Source organism: Chlorocebus sabaeus, chromosome 21 (assembly GCF_047675955.1).
Source record: "Chlorocebus sabaeus isolate Y175 chromosome 21, mChlSab1.0.hap1, whole genome shotgun sequence".
Lineage (NCBI taxonomy): Eukaryota > Metazoa > Chordata > Mammalia > Primates > Cercopithecidae > Chlorocebus > Chlorocebus sabaeus.
In genome coordinates this window covers 31337957-31355738 of record NC_132924.1, presented here as the reverse complement: position 1 = coordinate 31355738, position 17782 = coordinate 31337957, and the positions used below count along the sequence as shown (strand labels likewise).

The 17782-nt window shown below is 46.2% G+C and overlaps 1 protein-coding gene across 11 annotated transcripts in view; it reads right to left on the bottom strand.

Moving 5' to 3' along the window:
• NOD1 (nucleotide binding oligomerization domain containing 1) overlaps positions 1-17782 on the bottom strand; it is a 51199-nt gene extending 33417 nt beyond the window's left edge. For 4 of the 11 annotated variants that reach the window (XM_073009003.1, XM_073009005.1, XM_073009004.1 and 1 more), the window contains exon 1: positions 17383-17781. The gene's annotated coding sequence lies outside the window, so the exon portion shown is untranslated. Of the gene's footprint in view, positions 1-15129; positions 15238-17382 lie in introns of all 11 variants that reach the window. The other 7 variants (XM_073008998.1, XM_073009000.1, XM_073009001.1 and 4 more) reach the window with 3 other exon arrangements.

Sequence of the window (17782 nt, the reverse complement as noted above, 5' to 3'; positions counted from 1 at the left end):
ACTAAGGCTTGGAAACCTGGCATGTGTTTTAACCTCACATCTCAATTTGGATCAACCACATTTCCAGTGCTCAAGAGCCACATGTGGCCAGGGGTTACTTAAGTGGACAGCACCACTCCAGGGCAATCACTAAAAGCTAGGGTGGTGAGATGTCAGAGTTCCTGCCTGCTGTTCTTCCATTTAAAATACTGATGCCAGGAATGATCTTTGTTGTTGTTGTTGTTGAGACGGAGTCTCGCTCTGTCGCCCAGGCTGGGGTGCAGTGGCACGATCTCAGCTCACTGCAAGCTCCGCCTCCCGGGTTCACGCCATTCTCCTGCCTCAGCCTCCCCAGTAGCTGGGACTACAGGTGCCCGCCACCACGCCCTGCTAATTTTTTGTATTTTTAGTAGAGATGGGGTTTCACCGTGTTAGCCAGGATGGTCTTGATCTCCTGACCTCATGATCCACCAACCTTGGCCTCCCAAAGTGCTGGAATTACAGGCGTGAGCCACCGCGCCCGGCCAGGAATGATCTTAATTGGCTTTTCAGATCAGTTTCATCAGCAACTCAGTGAGACAGAGGTTAAAGACGTGAGGTCACTGAAAATTCTGCAAACTCAGGAAGAAAATACATACTGGACCTACTGGTTTATACTCAATGTAAAATTCCCTTCACTGCTGCATACAATTTGGCAGCTTTGCATTCTTGCAAAGATCAGAGAGTAAGATACAAAAATGCTGTTGATGTTTGGTGAGTCAGGACTCTCCTATACCACTGGTGGAAATGTAAATCTGTGGAAGTCTCTGGAAAGTCCTTTGACATAGTATGTGTCAACAGACTCTGAAAACTTTCTATTTAGTAACTTCCCCTTCTAGAAACCCGCCTTTTGAAAAGAATCAGGGGTTCTGATGGGTTTTTTGTTGTTTTGTTTTTTGTTTTTTGTTTTTTTTTTACTGTTTTTTTTTTTTTTAAAAAAAAAAACAAGGGACTTCCAGTCCTGGTTATAATAGAATAACTTGTGGCTCACACAGAGGACAACTGCTGGTGAATGGATTGACAAAGTATAGTATATTCAAACAGTAGAACACAATTCAACAATAAATGCCAATGAAACAAGAATACATCATGAATGAGTGTCACAGATACTACGCTGAGTAAGAGAAGCCAGGCTCAAAAGGGTACATAGGGCTGGGTGCAGTGACTCACACTTGTAATCCCAGCACTTTGGGAGGCTAAGGAAGGTGGATCACTTGAGGCCAGGAGTTCGAGACCAGCCTGGCCAACATTGTGAAACCCTGTCTCCTTGAAAAATATAAAAATTAGCAGGGTATGGTGGTGCATACCTGTAATTCCAGCTACCAGGGAGGATGAGGCAGGAGAACTGGTTGAATCTGGGAGGTGGAGGTTGCGGTGAGCCAAGATTGTGCCATTGCACTCCAGCCTGGGTGACAGAGTGAGACTCCATCTCAGAAAAAAGATTTCATTCATGTGATTCTGAAAATCTGATCTAGAAATCAGATCAATGGTTTCCTGAGGCAGGGGGCAGATGGGAGCAGGGGAGAAATTGACTGCAAAGAGGAATAAGGGTCATTTCTGGGGAGACAGAAATGTTTTGTGTCTTGATTGCAGTGCTTGCTCTCTCCCTTTTATACAGTCACATATGTGTGTCTGTATGTATGAATATACATATAGATACCTATAACTTGTCAAAAGTCAGCAACCCATATGCTTGAAATCTGTGAATGTTATTGTATGAAATTACACTTCCATGAAACTGATTTTCTTTTAAGCAAAGGCAAAATAAAGTTTTTCCAGGTAAAAACTGAGACTTTGTTGCTACCATATCTGCACTAAAATAAATACTAAATAGAGTTTTTCAGGTAGAAGAAAAATGATCCCAAGACAAAAACAAAAGTGATGAGCAATAGGAAGTGTTAATAAGCTGGGAAACAGAAATGGGTACTGACCAAACTGTACTATATTAATATCTCGTGAGGCCACCAGGACCCATCAGGAAATGATTGACCTCGAAAGGAGTCTCACCTCCTGGAGAGCAGCCAGGACTCTGTCCCTGAATCATCGGGTGGCCCCAGAGAAACCACAGATACACACACACTCAGTGTCACTTTCACCCCAGGCTCAGTGTCACTCTCACCCCAGGCTTCTTTCTTTCCTTGCCCTGTCCCAGGGGACTCTGAGAGGAGATGTGCATTTCTTATAACTGAGATACTAAGATTAAAAAAAAAAAAATTATAAAGATGTTCTCTACATGTACCTTTCTATGTTTTAATAACTTTTTCTGTAAGTATAAAACAATACCTGCTCTCTGTAGAAAACTTGGGAAATGCAAAAAAAAAAAATTTAGAGAAATAAATTAAGTTCCCTATTACCCATATGCAGTAACCACTATTCTCATTTTGGAGCACTTCCTCTCAGCTTTTCTCTGCGTGCATTTGCGCCTACACTGACTTTTTCCATGTTTGGCTTCACACCATGATCTTGCGTTTCTTTGTAACTGCTAAGGCCTTCTTTTGAGCTGCAGAAGCTGGCTTCCAGATGACCGGGCTTCTAGAAAGCAGAATGCTTTGCTTTCCCTGGTTTTTCTTTCATAAAGAAGGGTAAGAACTCACCTGCCACTCTGCTGCTTTAAAGCTCTGCATCTGAGAAATTCCACGTGCCAAAGAGAGGCTCAAAGATAATGGCAAATGGTCTCCCTTTCCTCGGCCCGGCCCTGCCTGCCTGACCTGTACAGCAAACCTGGACACCTTGCCCAGCAGCCTCTGCCAGCTGCGAGTCACATGACAGTGCTCTCCCATCAGTGTGACCCACAGGATAGCTGCGATGGGGTGGGCAGGGGCAGAGAGTGGTAGGACAACTCCATGAGGTTGCAGCCTTGTTCATTCCTTCTACAGAGATCCACTGAGCACGTCCTCATGTCTGGCCCTGCGCTGTGCAAGGGCTCCAGCAGGGCCTAGTCTGATAATAGCTAACACCAAGTGTTTTACTAGGGCATCAGCATGGATGTTAAGGCTTTATACACATGGTGAGAGGCAGGACAACATAAGGGTTACATCCGTGGTGTCTGGGATCTCTAGAGACAGCAGTGTTCAAATTCTGACTCATGAACAAATTAGAGGGAAGTTCCTGTTAAATGGACCGTGTTTGCTGGTGATTTTAGACTGTGGGGAACAGGGGCACTCTCAGGTTATGTCTGTTAGTGGGACTTTATTATAAGATCACTCATTATAAGGATCATCACTTGTTAGCAAGTTAGCCATCTTTTCTGTGCCGTGATTGCCTCAAGGTGAGAGTTCCTACCTCAAAATGTTGCTGTAAGGATTAAGTGAGTTAATATGCACAAAATGCCTAGGCCAGGGCTGGCACTCAGTAATGAGCGAATCATTTACTAATTTCTATCGTCTCAATCCTTGCAACAACCCTAGATGGCAGGGCTCATTGTTACCACCAATTTACACATGAGGAAACTGAGGCACACAGAGGTCAAGTAGCTCCCTGCCCTCACAGAGTTTACAACCGGGCAGGACTGACAGACACAGAACAAGGAATCACAAGTATGGTGAATGTGTGGAAGAAGAAATGAGCAGAGAGAGACAGGGGGGTGCTGTGGCTCTCAAGAGCTTCCTTGGGCTCCAGCCAGCACGATCACAGAGGTGTCTGCTCCACTGCAGCCCTCTGTAATGGTAGGTGACAGGGAGACCCGGTTAGAGCTCCTCTCTCAGGGAGTTTAAATTTGAGCCATTTAGAGAGATGCTGAGTCTCAAAAACCCACAGTACGTGTGGGTTTGACTGCCCACAGCTGAGGCCACCAGCCACAGCTTCCCTTATTTTGTGTATCTTTATAATAAACCCCCATGAACATAGAAAGCCTAGTGTGCCCCTGTTCTCTGCAGCCTAAAAAACACTAGCAAACATGATCCATTTAGCTGGAGCTTCATGCTGTGCAGAATCACCCAGCAGAGGTTTCCCTGCTCCAGTGTGACTATGAGGGCCTTCCTTCCAGGATGAGCAGACAAGACTGGACTCCATCCCAACTGATGGGGCCAGACTGAGAACAGAAACCTCAAGAAAGTCATTTCCCATCATCCACGCTGGCCTCATGATTTCACTCTTGTTTTAGGCACCCAATTGTTGGGAATCATTATTTGCTCTTTTGTTTAATGTTTATATTTCAAAATAAATAACACAGCTTTCCACAAACTGGTGTTGCAACAGTAGCAGCTAAGATTCCTAACAGATCTAAGCTCTGTTGTAAAACATTCTTTAGCAATGTAGCAGATGCTATCTTAAGAGTTACAACCCAGTGTTCTTCACCAGTGAGCTCTGTGTAGTTAGGCCATTCTGTAAGTTTTTCTACTGGGATACTTGCTATATAGGTTGGAAACAAATACAAGCATAAGCAAAACCAAGGCTAGCTTTGCTGGCATCCAGGTCATATGGAACCTGGCCCAGTACCACGCCATCCTCCTCTGCTCCTGTCCTGACCCTCCCTCCTCAAGCTCTGACCACTTCTTGAAGTGAGTTCCCAAACAGCTCTGCTCTCTGCCACCTTGGCGGCCACAGGTAAAGGCCAGTGATTTTATGTACACAGAAAGGACTGGCTTCTAGGATATAACTTTATGGGTCATAGGAGAGTTTTCAAAGATTTTCCCACCCCTTCCTTGAAAACCAGCACAGTGGTAGAAGTATTCTGCTCATCAAACAGTTCAGGTTCTTCTCCTAGACACCTGGTAGGATTACACTTCCCTACCCCCTTGAAGTTACAGGCTTTAACTCACGAATCATGAGCAGAAGTGGAACGCGTTGCTTTGGGTAGGAGGCTTTTAGGCATCACTGCATAATTTATCAATGTGCAATTTTTTTTTTTTTTTTTTTTTGCTTCTGGCACTATGATTAGCACAAGACGGGGGCAGCTCCATCAGCTCAGGCCCACAAATAACCACAATGAGTAGCTCTTGCCAACTCGCAATGGACATAAGATATGAGAAAGAAATCAACTTTGATTGTTTGACAGCCAGGCGTGGCGGTGCATGCCTATGGCCCTAACGACTCAGGAGGCCGAGGCAGGAGGATGACTTGAGCCCAGAAGTTCAGAGTTCAAGGCTACAGTGAGCTATGATCACACCACTGTACTCCAGCCTGGGTGACAAGTGAGACTCCTGTTTCTTAAAAAATAAACAAAACAAAAAACCTTGGTTGTTTGAGCCCACTACAGTAAAGGACCCCTCTTAGCACAGAAAAGTCACTATAACCTTTTTTCAGATACTGTAAATATTTATGGAATTAAAATTTAAGATAAAATATAACACCATTCCCTGTCTAACTCAGACTTAGCAGTCATCTACATAGGGAGATATTACTTCACTAGGAAGAAAAATAGGCAGAACATGCACCTTCTTTGTCCTGAAGTTACATCATTCACCTTCTCCCAACTCGTGTTGGATCCCTGGTCCTGACACCTCACTCCACCCCTCACTTGGCCCCACAGAACCACAGCCATCATTTCTGTTAGAATTATTGGGTGGGTACCCATAAAAGCCAAGCAGACCAGTGATGAAAAAGAATATGGTGGAGCTGTATGTACTGACATAGAAAGATCCTCAAGACATCCTGTCAATTGAAAAATGCAAGTTGCAGAAAGAAATATAAAGTATAATAACATTTATATGGCTTGCCCACATCCCCTGCCTTCCAAATACACAAAGCACTCCACATTTTCCATAGGCATACATCCGTGAATGTAAACGCCAAGAAAACTACCTGTGAGAAGACACACGGTGTGAGAATAAAAATTACTTCTGGAAAGGTAGAGGACACCAGGAATTGGGTAGTACTGTTATTCATAATTTTTTTTTAATAAGAAGGCTATACATCTGCATGATTAAAATATTTTGAGCCTTTTCCTCATGAGGGCATCTCAGGACATCTCCAGGCAGGCCAGCACAACATTCTCAGCGACTGTCTTCTTTTGAGGAACTGTGACTTTCAACTCAAAGGGCCCATCTGCCCTAGAGAAAAAATGCTGGGTCTCATTAAACTAAACGATGGTTCATTAAGACCAAACAAACTCAGATGAGATGTTAAGACTTTCTGTGCACCTGTACATAAATAAAAAGCTCTTCCTGTTTGGCAAACGTATCACAGTAAATCTGATGGGATTGTGGATAGGAACAGTTTTTTTGTTGTTGTTGTTATTTTTGTTTGTTTGTTTTGAGATGGAGTTTCACTCTTGTCGCCCAGGCTGGAGTGCAATGGTGCAATCTCGGTTCACTGCAACCTCCGCCTCATGGGTTCAAGTGATTCTTCTGCCTCAGCCTCCTGAGTAGCTGGGATTACAGGCACCTGCCACCACACCCGGCTAATTTTTGTATTTTTAGTAGAGACAGGGTTTCACCACGTTGGCCAGGCTGGTTTTGAACTCCTGACCTCAGGTGATCCACCTGCCTCAACCTCCCAAAGTGCTAAGATTACAGGAGTGAGCCACCGCTCCCGGCCTGTATTTTGTTTTAAATTTAGTAGAAGGCCATCAACTTAGGGTGTTACCATTAAGCCTAGTCAGAAATAAGGAATATAAAGTGAAAAATAATCAGTCCCCACAAAAATAGTACAGAGCAAAAGTCAACAATACTGGCTTTCCAGTGGATTTTTAAAATCCCAGAGCCACAAGAAATACCTTATTGAAGAAATACTCAATGATTGCCAAACGTTTCATTTCCTTTGTCTTGTATTTCCTCTTTTTTTTCATATAACGCATACCTCTGAACACTTTACACATTAGTAGCTCAACTGCCTTCTGGAACATTCTGACACCAGGTGATGTTTTAATTCTGATTTCTCAGCAGCAAATGGATGATGTCCAAGGGGCCTCACATTTTCCCACCCAGTATCAGCTCCCCAACCCAAATGGCTATTATTACCAAGAAAATTAGCTCGGAATCTTTCCCGTTCTGTTAAAAACACATCCTATCACTAAAGTTTAACCAGCAAATGCCATCTCTGGTAAAGTCACAACCTGCTATACACAATATGGGCTTCTAAGACACTCTGCCCACCACCATCCTGGACATTAGGAATAGATAACTGATATTCATTTATTGAATGAACTAAGTTAAAGCCATCATTCCTCACATAGGTGCCTGCCTACCTCAGAGGTGATATAACCCAGATTGTAAATGTCAATTAGAGTGGGCTCCACCAACCCCAAGCATAACTTGCACACATATATCCATGAGTGTGGGGACCACATATATCCATGAATGTGGGGACCACATCTGAATTCTCCTTTGGGAAATGACTTCTCTTGAATATGATTCATTTTGGTGAATTTAATCCACAGGCTCCACAGTTTTACAAGTAAAGAAGATAATTCTACTCTACTTGTTGACATGCACTGCTTGGATGTTCAGGGTTGTGGTGATGACGTGAACAACAGGCTTCATCATTCTGCAAGGTACCCAACAGCCAGCTGGGCAGATGAAGCCATGCCAACAGCATCTGGCAGGAGCCAGCACCGAACACATTTTACACAGCTTCGACAGGGCTGTATGGAGAATACACACGCTTGGTCAGCTCAAACAGGGTCCTACTTTTCCTGCTGCACAATCCACAACAATCTGTGTTTTGTTGTTGTCTGTTTGTTTTTCTTGCTTGGTTTACAATTTCTTAAGGAACTTAACCTGGAAAACAAGCCTGGTCATGTATGCCTCTGCCATACCAGAATACTATAGACAGCCGACTCTGGAGAAAATTTAGCAGATGGATGAAGCTACAATTATTACTGGAAGCTTTTTAACTCCATTAACACCCATTGACTTTAAGTATCTGAAAGCACTTAATCCCTCAGAATTTGAAAGCAGATGGAAGTCAGTCCCTCTCGGTATCTCCTTTCTCCCTCCTGGCTTCCTTCCCCTCCCTACTCCCTCTTCCCTCCCTCTAGCTCCCTCTGTCTCTCATACAAAGTGCCTTATAGTGTGAGCTCCAGACACACAGACACTGCCACCCTGCCTACAAAGAAAGGAATGCAGACACAGCCAACGTCAGCATTTGGGGTGGGACCACAGTGGAATGCATACGTCCTTTCACAGCTGCCAGGGCCTTCTGGGAAGTCCAATGCCTGCCCCCACATCTCTCAGAGCCAAACATCTTCTGGTCAGGAAACTCTGTTCAGAGTGCACAGAGAGCCAGCTCCTCCCCTCTCTGCTGAAATCCTGGGCTCCAGAAGTCAAACAGAATGTTGTCCAAGCCACCTATTTTAGAGATGAGAAAACGGAGGCCCTGGGCAGGGCCCTGAACTTGTCTGGATCAATCAAAACTAGCATCCAAGTCTCCTGGCCCCGAGACAGTTGCTTCTTTTGTTTACTTCTGGCCGGAGTAGCCCCCTCAGTAGCCAAACATTTCCTCCATCCCCCCAAAGGGGGATGTCACCTGTCAGATTGGGAAAAGGGTAGGGTTCCCACCTTACTCTGTTTCTCCCCTAAGCCCATCTCTTTCTGCTGGGAGGCCCCATGGTATTCTATCCCCACCTGCTTCAGAGCGCGTGAAACTTTGTGTCCTAAGTTGATTATTTCCCTTTCACAGTGGTTGGTAGTGGCAGTGAAGGGCACAGACTCTAAAGCCAGGTGATCTGGTTCCAATCACCAGCTATGTGACTTGGACAAATAATGCTCTCTCCTGTGCTTCTGTTTTCTTCTCTGTAAGTACAGATAATAACTGCACCTACCGCATGTAGGGATCTCTGTGAGCATGCAATGAGTTAATACACATATGTACGGTATTTAGAACAACACTGGTCACATAGTAAGCACTGGCTGTGACCTACAAGAGGGCAGCCTAGGCCAGCATTTCCATCTGTCATCTTCAAGGCCAGCACTGACGACGAGGGAGAGTGTCCATCTGGTGAGTCACCCTATCTCCAGCACATAGAGGGTGCTAGATAGGAACCGTCGAATGAATGAATCTGGCCCGGTACACTGCGAATAGCAGGTGCTTCATCATGTCCACTGATATGTGGATTTTCATAATTCGCAGGCTCACTTAGGGAATGCCACTTACCAAGTTTATTGGTGAATAAATTCAATTTTCCATCACCAATATTTTCTATTGCTCTAAGGCATTTCCCTTTGCTGCTGTCTTTAAAAGGTTAACCAGAGCCCAGCTGTCAATCTCAAAAGCATTGCCTGTGCGACTTGGTACTTAATCACCTACTGCTTGGTATTTTCTTGGTTTTATGCAGGCTATGAAAAACAAAGTTTCCAAAAACACTGCACTTGATATTCATCTCTGAGGGGCCAGTGAGGAAAAATATCTTAACGAAGAAAGCCAACAGAAAACAATGGAGCCTTGAAGTGGAAACCGGTTTCCCGGAACTCCACTCTGTGAGAGGGCTGAAGTGTTTATGCAGAGGAAAGTGCCACCGAAGTGGCCGATCTGGAAGCTGGAGGACATCTGGATATGGCATTTAGGACTGACACAGAAAGTGTCTGGGGCTCATCAAATGAAAAGCACTCCACAAGAACAAAATATATTAGTCACCACCGAAGTGGGAGTTGAAACTGGGCCCGCAGCAAATAAACACTCTGCTGATCGCTGGCCAAAATGCTTAGTCGAAGACTTTTATTCACCCCACTGAACATGTATACACAGTCAGCAAGCATCTAGGACACAAACCTGTCACAGAGCTAAATGGGACAGTACCCAGGGATTTACGTGTGGTGACCCTGAGTGGCACTAAGAGGTTGAGAAGATGACAGAGCCATAACCCCTAAAGTATCTGCCCCAGACACGGCACCCCCTGGGCCCGGACTGCTCTCTTCCCTCACTAAGTGAGGGTCCATGTTAAGCAGAAGGCCCGCCCAACCAGCCAAGATACACCTGGCCTGCAACACATCTGGCTCTGCCACCTTATGACCGCTTCATGGCAGGGAAGGAGAAACAGGGTCAGTGCAGATGCCTGGAAGCAGTCAGCATGCGGTGCCAAGGATGTGGGCTCCACACAGTGGAGGCTTTTCCTGTGACCTGAAAGCTCCCAATAACGAATTTCTTTTTTCCAAACCCTGGGCCTCCCAAGTGCACGCAAATGACGAATTCAGATTTTCAAAGGTGAACAGAGCCGGGAAGGCACCCGCTTTGGGACTTCTGGGCAATAGCTAGGAGGAGCAGAACAGACTAGCATGAAAAACTGACAGCCCTTCCCATAGTCAGGGGTCCCTGACATTTGGTGCCTGCAGATTCTGAACCCCTGACCCACACATGCCCAACCTCCCTCCACTCTGCGGGGTCTTTTGTTCCTGTTTCCAAAGAGCCAGGAAGGACCGGACTCCACCCTAGTCCATCCACTGAAGTTCCGGATGAAGGACGCTGGGTGCCTAGGAGGCCCACACCCATTTACACTCATCTGTCCCAGAAAACTACGGAACAGGTGTTGTGGGCTGGGCAGACCTGGCTCCAAATCCTGTTTCTGTCTTCTTTCACTTTGTTTTGAGCCTCAGTTCCCTCATCTGGAGATTGAAAACCATACTCTCCAGAATTGTTTTATACACTAAGACAAGGTTTATATAGCTTAAGAAGTAGAGATTGTTCATTATCTGAATAAACAGAGGTGGTTAATGATCTTTTTCTTGTATATTATGAATGACAGGGAAAAGTCAGGAGGGAAAATTCCTCCAAAGTTTCCCTCTGCACTTTAGAATAAAACCCCAAATCCTTACCCAGCCCAGGAGGCCCTGCTTGGCCTGAGTATGTCTCATTATTTAGCTCTGTACCCTCCTGGGCTTGGGCCTTACCACACCAGCCACTCAACACTCCCACCTCTGGGTCTTTGAACCCGCTGTTCCCTGCATCCAGCATGATTTCACTCTTTTTTCCATCCCAAGTCCTAGTTGAAAAGGCTCATTCCTTGAGAGGTATCCCCAGACTCTCCTAATTCTAGTTCCGCTCTGATCTCCTGTCTCATGACATGCTGTTGTTTTCACTTAAAGCACTTTCCACAAGTTATAATTATGTATTTACTTGTGTGCTTACTGCCCTAACCTCCCACTTATGGACTGTTGTTTATGTCCCTCCAAAGTTCACATGGTGAGGGAGGACCCCCAGTTTGATGGTGTTTACAGATAGGGCTGTTGGGAGGTGAATAGGTTTAAATGAGGTCAGGGAGGTGGAGCCCCAATGATGGGATTAGTGCCCTTATAGCAAGAGACATGAGGGACCTCTTTCACAAACCAGGAAGAGGGTCCTCACCAAACTCCCATGCTGGCAAACAGGTCTCACACTTCCAGCCTGCAGAAGTGTGAGAGATAAATGTTTGTTGCTTAAGCCCTCCAGTCTATGATAGTTTTAGCAACCCAAGCTGACTAGGACATCCTCTCCACCCCCCAGCCTACAAATTCCATATGGTCAGAGGCTGGGTCTGTTTCATTCATTGCTGTAATCCAAGTACTTAGTAGACTCCTGGCACCAGCAAGATTTTCTGATAATATTTGTTGAATTAACATGTTGCAGAATTGAAGCCCCAAAATGCCAGGAGGAACCAAGAGCTACAAATAGCTTTCTAACAGCCTTCCACACCAGGGTGGGGGGCCAGCAGAGCACTTCACAACCACAGAAAGTCAGAAAAACAATTACTACCTCATTATCAGGAATGCTAAAGCAGCCACACCTCACTCAACAGAGAATTTGCCTTTCTGGGCCCCCAAATTACACTTACCCAGACCTCAGGGAAGATTGCCAGAACTCAAGAAGAGGCCAAAGCCACTGGGGTAAAGGAGAGGGAGGATGAGTAAGGAATGTCAAAAAAGGTGGTGTACTTAGAACAGACCACTGTACCTTCGATGTAATATTGTTTTCAATACTGTTGCTGTCCACCGGAGTCTCAACCTGGGATCTCCTAGGCCTGGTTTCTGTCTTCCAAATACCCCCCACATCTGTCTGGGTGAAGGCATGTTTTATGACACAAAGACTAACAATCTCAGTGCATCAAGATGACATTTATCTCAAAACTAACATTGTAACCCACTCTAATAATGTTAGTCAATACCAGTGTCAGATTTTTTTTTTTCAGTCGATATTAGATTAACCAGCCTAAGCAATGGATGAGGTTTAAGGTTATCTGGAAGTGGGAGGAGGCGACAGGAGGAGTGAGCCTCCACTTTCACTTCCTAAGTAAGCTGCTCTTTGGAAGCAGGGGCTCTGTTTTCCAGAAATACGGCCCTACACAGAGCATAAGCACATCTGACTATTAATGGCAGGTGGTGGGCTTCAGGAGGTAGGTAGAATAAGCAGGGGCTGGGGTACTCACTGAGCAGCTGGGGCAGTAGTTAAGAACAGGGACTTTGCTTCAAGTCCTGGGATAGACTTTGGGCTAGTTATTTAATCTTGTTGAGCCTCAGTTGTCTCCTCTATAAAACAGGGCAAATGATAACCACTGCACAGGGTCACTGGGAAGATAAAATATGCTAAAAAACAAACAACAAAAACTCTAAACTCTTAGACCAGTGTGGGACACAGGAAGTCTATGTAAATGCTATTCTTATTTAGGGTCTACCAGATCAGGCCTGTCATCATTTCATGTAATCAAACCAAGCCTCAAAGCAATCTTTCCAGATAGATAGAGTTAGCCCATTTTACAGATTCAAAAGCCAAGGCTCAAGAGGATTAAAAACCTTATCTGAAGTCACACAGCTAGGAGAAGGAAAGACCAGCCCTGGAACCAAAGCAATCATCATACTCTTTATCATCATAATCATGACTTACTAGAAGGTGAGTGATGTGCTAAGCACTTTACATAGATTAGCTCATCAAATACTGAAAACTACCCAACAAGAAAGGCATTATTGTAACTATTTTACAAAGCAGGACACGGAGCTGAAGTGGTTAAGTATGTTGGCGAAGGTCACAGTTAAGGCAGCGATCCCCAACCTTTTTGGCACGAGGAACTGGTTTTGTGGAAGACAATTTTTCCACAGATGGTGGGCGAGTGGGGGTATGCAGGAGATGGTTTCAGGATGAAACGGTTCCACCTCAGATCATCAGGCATTAGATTCTGATAAGGAATGCGCAGCCTAGATCCCTCCCATGTGCAGTTCACAATACGGTTCCCCTCGTATGAGAATCTGATGCCGCCGCTGATCTGGCAGGAGGCAGAGCTCAGACGGTAATGCTAGCTCGCTGCTGCTCACCTCCTGCTGTGTGGCCCAGTTCCTAACAGGCCACCGACTGGTACTGGTCCATGGCCTAGGGATTGGGGACCCCTGAATTAAGTAATAAAATAGGAACTTGATCCTGGTTCTGACTCCAAAACCCATTGTTTCTTCCATTTCAGCCCCACATGTCTGGTATACGTTATAGATCCAACATCTCTATTTGAAATCATCAACATGCCTGTTTTCATATTAAGTATGAAACACTAGGCCGGGCACGGTGGCTCACGCCTGTAATCCCAGCACTTTGGGAGGCTGAGGCGGGTGGATCACGAGGTCAGGAGATTGAGACCATCCTGGCTAACATGGTGAAACCCCGTCTCTACTAAAAATACAAAAAAAATTAGCCTGGCATGGTGGCGCGTGCCTGTAGTCCCAGCTACTCGGGAGGCTGAGGCAGGAGAATGGCGTGAACCCGGGAGGCGGAGCTTGCAGTGAGCCAAGATGGCGCCACTGCACTCCAACCTGCGCGACAGAGTGAGACTCCGTCTCACAAAACAAAAGAATAAACACTAGCTTTGTTAAATGGAGTCCAGGAATGACCCACTCACTGAAGGGGCCTGTCTTGTAAGGAGTTAGGATATCCCCTGCCAAAAAAGCCTAGCTTTCCCCGAATTCCTTCCAAGAAGGTTTGGTTTTGAGGTCATAGGCAGAAATCTGGGCATGTGTTACAAGAAGCAGGGGAAGTTCTTACTCATTAGACCTTTAATCTTTTGGGAATTAGAACAAGAATACTCTCCAAAGTAAATCATCATCTGCTCTTGGCTCTGCTACCATGTAAGGAGTTTACTTAGCAATATGTGACTGCCAGGCCCAGTTGCAGGTGGCTCTGAAAATATCTACCAAGTGACTACATTCTCCCAATTCTGACCCTAACCTGTATGGCGGCAATGACAGAACAGAAGGTCAAGGGACATCAACTTTCTGAAACAAACATAATCATGGTAGATGTTCGTGCTTTATTAAAATCTTAATCTACCAAAACCTGGCACTAATCTGGTATTCACTTTGCAATTATCTGGGCCCTTACTACAGTGCTCTATAATTTGGAGGAAAAGGACACTTCAGTAAAACAAATTCTAAAGTGGCAGTTTACTAGAGAGTAACTTTTAATTTCCATACAGTATAATGCAAAATTGCCTTGTTGGTTCTAAGGACATGCCTCATCAGGGAACTCTGCCGCATTAGAGGACCAAGGTAGGATCCCTTCAGAGTGGCATCATCCCCAGTTGGCTCAATGGCTCCAGAGACAGGGAGGATGGCAAAGGGAAGAGGTGGTGGCATGCTTGCCTTGGCCAACTCTGCACAGGAATCTTTGCCCACAGTTTGGTCTGTGCCACTTCCAGATAAAACACATGTTTAAATAAGAGTTCAAGCCAGGAAGTCTTGCTTGGATGAACTTTCTAGTGTGGGTAAAAAACGTCAACTAACTGACATGCCAGTGACTACTCACCTCTCACCACAAGAGTCAAGTTTAGAAACAACACTTGCCCTCAACAAGTATTTGATGCACTAAAGAGTTTTTCTAGAAACCAGTTCAGACCTTTTGGGTAAATCAAAGAAGGCCCTTTGTGTGACATGCAACTGAGTGTCCCCAGAAGATAAAAGAAAACAGGACTTTTGAAAACTTGCAAAATACCTAGAGCCTCTGCATGACAAAAATTCAGCATCAGTACACATTTTACCTTTTCTAATTTCTTCTCACCTAAAACAAATCCCCCCAATAATAAGAATGATAGAAGAAACTAGTAACTTAAACCTTAAATCCTACGTTCACATCTTAGATTTTGAGCAAATATTGAATCCTTTTCTTTGAATGAGAGATAAGACTTTGATAGTCTTGTGTAAGCAAACATCAGTGATCACACATACACTAGAAAAAAAAAGCGCTGCTGTTAGGATCAAAGTGACCGTCCATGATGCACAGAGCACGTACCAGGGTAAAGTTCCAGCTGGGACGCAGGCATCAGCAATTGTAGAATTTGGGTTCTCTCTTCCTCAGATCCCTGACTGTCCTTGGTCATTGAAGAAAGATTCACTGTCCCTAGGCCAAGAGTCAGGAGCAAAACAGGAACATCAAGGGTGTGGTCTGAGGATGTTGCCAGTAGGGAGCAACATGCGTGTATGTGCACATACACTAATTCTGAGACCCTGTCCACAGCCCAGCTTTCTTGGAAAGCCATTTAAAAGATATATATGTGGCAACAGAAGGGAGGAAGTCTCAAAATTAAGCACAGTTTGTGTGTGTGTGTGTGTCAAAACATTCATTTCTATCACATGCAGTAAAACTGTATTCCAGAGCCATTAATATGCCCTGGGGGAGTGAGGGGATTTGCAGCCTAAGATTCCAGACTTAAAGCCTGCTAAGGCCCTGAGCTGGGCAGCAGGGTGAGAGAAGGAATGGAGCGTTGAAGGGGACATTTTATAGACAAACATTCTCCCTCATAGTGGCTGTACTAAGTAAACAATTGACAGGCACAAACTGCCACTCCAGTGTCTAATAACTACCCCTGCCAGAGCACCTGCCAAGCACCTGCCAAGCACCTGCCAGCGCCACAACCTTCCAGGTGTGTGATGCACATCATCTCGCCGAACTATGCTAGCCTCAGGAGAGAGGCGCTCTTCATTTTACAGGTGGGAAAACAGGGGCTTGGAGAGGTCAAGGAACTTGCCCAAAGTCACAGCATAGAAGTGACAGAATCCGAATTTGGACCCAGATTTGATGGGTTCCAAAGTGTGAACTTATTTCTCCACTCCACAAAAATAAAACCTACTCTTCTTACAATCTTTGAAAGACCCCTCTTCTACCACTCTGCCGTTTGTTTTAAACATAGCTTGCTTATCTGTCTGGCATATTCGGTAGAAGTCTGTACTTTGTCAATGCCTGGCTTGCCTGGATTTCAGCTACCTGGCCCCTGGCATCTACGCCCAGGTGAGAACAGGGTATCCACTCCTCTCTAAGATGCATCGTGGAGTTACTCTTTTACTCTTCCCTGAAAGTGATAGTTCAATCTTCAACAGGGGCTTCGAGGGAGAACAAACTCGACTCTTTGGCAAGCATGGCTTCTGGTTTCACTTTTTTTGTTGTTGTTGTTTGTTTGTTTTTGACGGAGTTTCGCTCTTGTTGCCCAGGCTGGAGTGTAATGGTGCGATCTTGGTTCACTGCAACCTCTGCCTCCCGGGTTCAAGATACTCTCCTGCCTCAGCCTCCCGAGTAGCTGTGATTACAGGCATGTGCCACCACGCCCAGTTAATTATTTTTATTTTTATTTTTTTAAGTCGAGACAGAGTTTCACCATGTTGGGCCAGGCTGGTCTTGAACTCCCGACCTCAGGTGATCCGCCCGCCTTGGCCTCCCAAAGTGCTGAGATTACAGGCGTGAGCCACCGCGCCCAGCCCTGGCTTCACCCTTAAAGCAGAAAGGCCAGAAGTCATCAAGGCCATGGGTTTACTAGCTTCCCCAGACTTAATTTCAAACACCAACAACCGAAACGTTTCCTAGAATGCAGAGCCAATGGGACATCATCATCTGTCATTTCCTATGTTTTTCACAATGTGCTAAAACCACTGCGCACATTGGAGGCTTTTTTGAATGTGATATTCAGGCGACCTTGCCAAGCATTGTCTCATTTCCTTACTTTGTGGAGCTTGAAACCAAAGGGAAGTTCTCACCCTGTCTCCAGGACCAAGCAGGACACTGGGAGCAGCTGTCCCGTCTGCAGGCGGGACTCCATGAAGACTCCATGAAGGCCCCTGTCTGCCCTTCCAGCCTTTGGTCACAAACCCTCCAACGCTGGCTGCACACTGGAATCACTTGGGGAGCTTTTAAAAGATACGGAGTCCCGGGTCTGACTCTGTGAAATTCTGACGGAATTGATCTAGGGTGCAGCCTAGACATCTGGATTTTAAAAGCTCCCCAGGTGGTTCCAAGATGCTGGCACGATTGAGAACCCCTGCCTTCGACCACAATGGGATAAACGATTCCGCTGACGGTGAAGTTCATCCCTCTCAACTTTCGTTACATTCTTCAAACTCGCGGGTGTCTCCGGTTGGTTCCACCCAGAGCTCCTCCAGAGCCGCGCGGCGTTCCGCCCGCACGCAGATCCCGCCTCCCTGCGCCTCCTTGCTCGCAGCGCCCAGGATCCCAGAAGCGTCTGCCCCGCGCGAATCCCCAGCCGCTGAGACTTACTTGGCCACCAGGTTTACAGACTTCGCAGCCGCTGAGAGCTAGAGAAGAGCCCAGAGAGCGCCGTGGTCCGGGGGCGCCGGGGCCGGGGAGCGCCGTGGCCCGGGAGGGCGCTGGGCCGCAGTTGCGCGAGGGAGGGGCAGGACCAGGGCGGCCGCCTCGCGGGCCCGGAACGGGAACTGGCCGCGACAACAGCCTCAGCCGCGCCCCTCTGTCGGCGCGCCCAAGAGCCTGCCGGCTGCTGGGAGAGGCCGCGGTCGGGCGGGGGCGGTCAAGGCAGGGTCCCACCGTGTTGCTGTTGCCGCTAGTCCGGGTCGGGCGCGGGGGGCGAGAGAAGCTGCACGCAGAGGGGCGCCCGGTGCGAGAGGGTGAGCAGCCGATGCCACCGCGCAAGGCCGAGTGA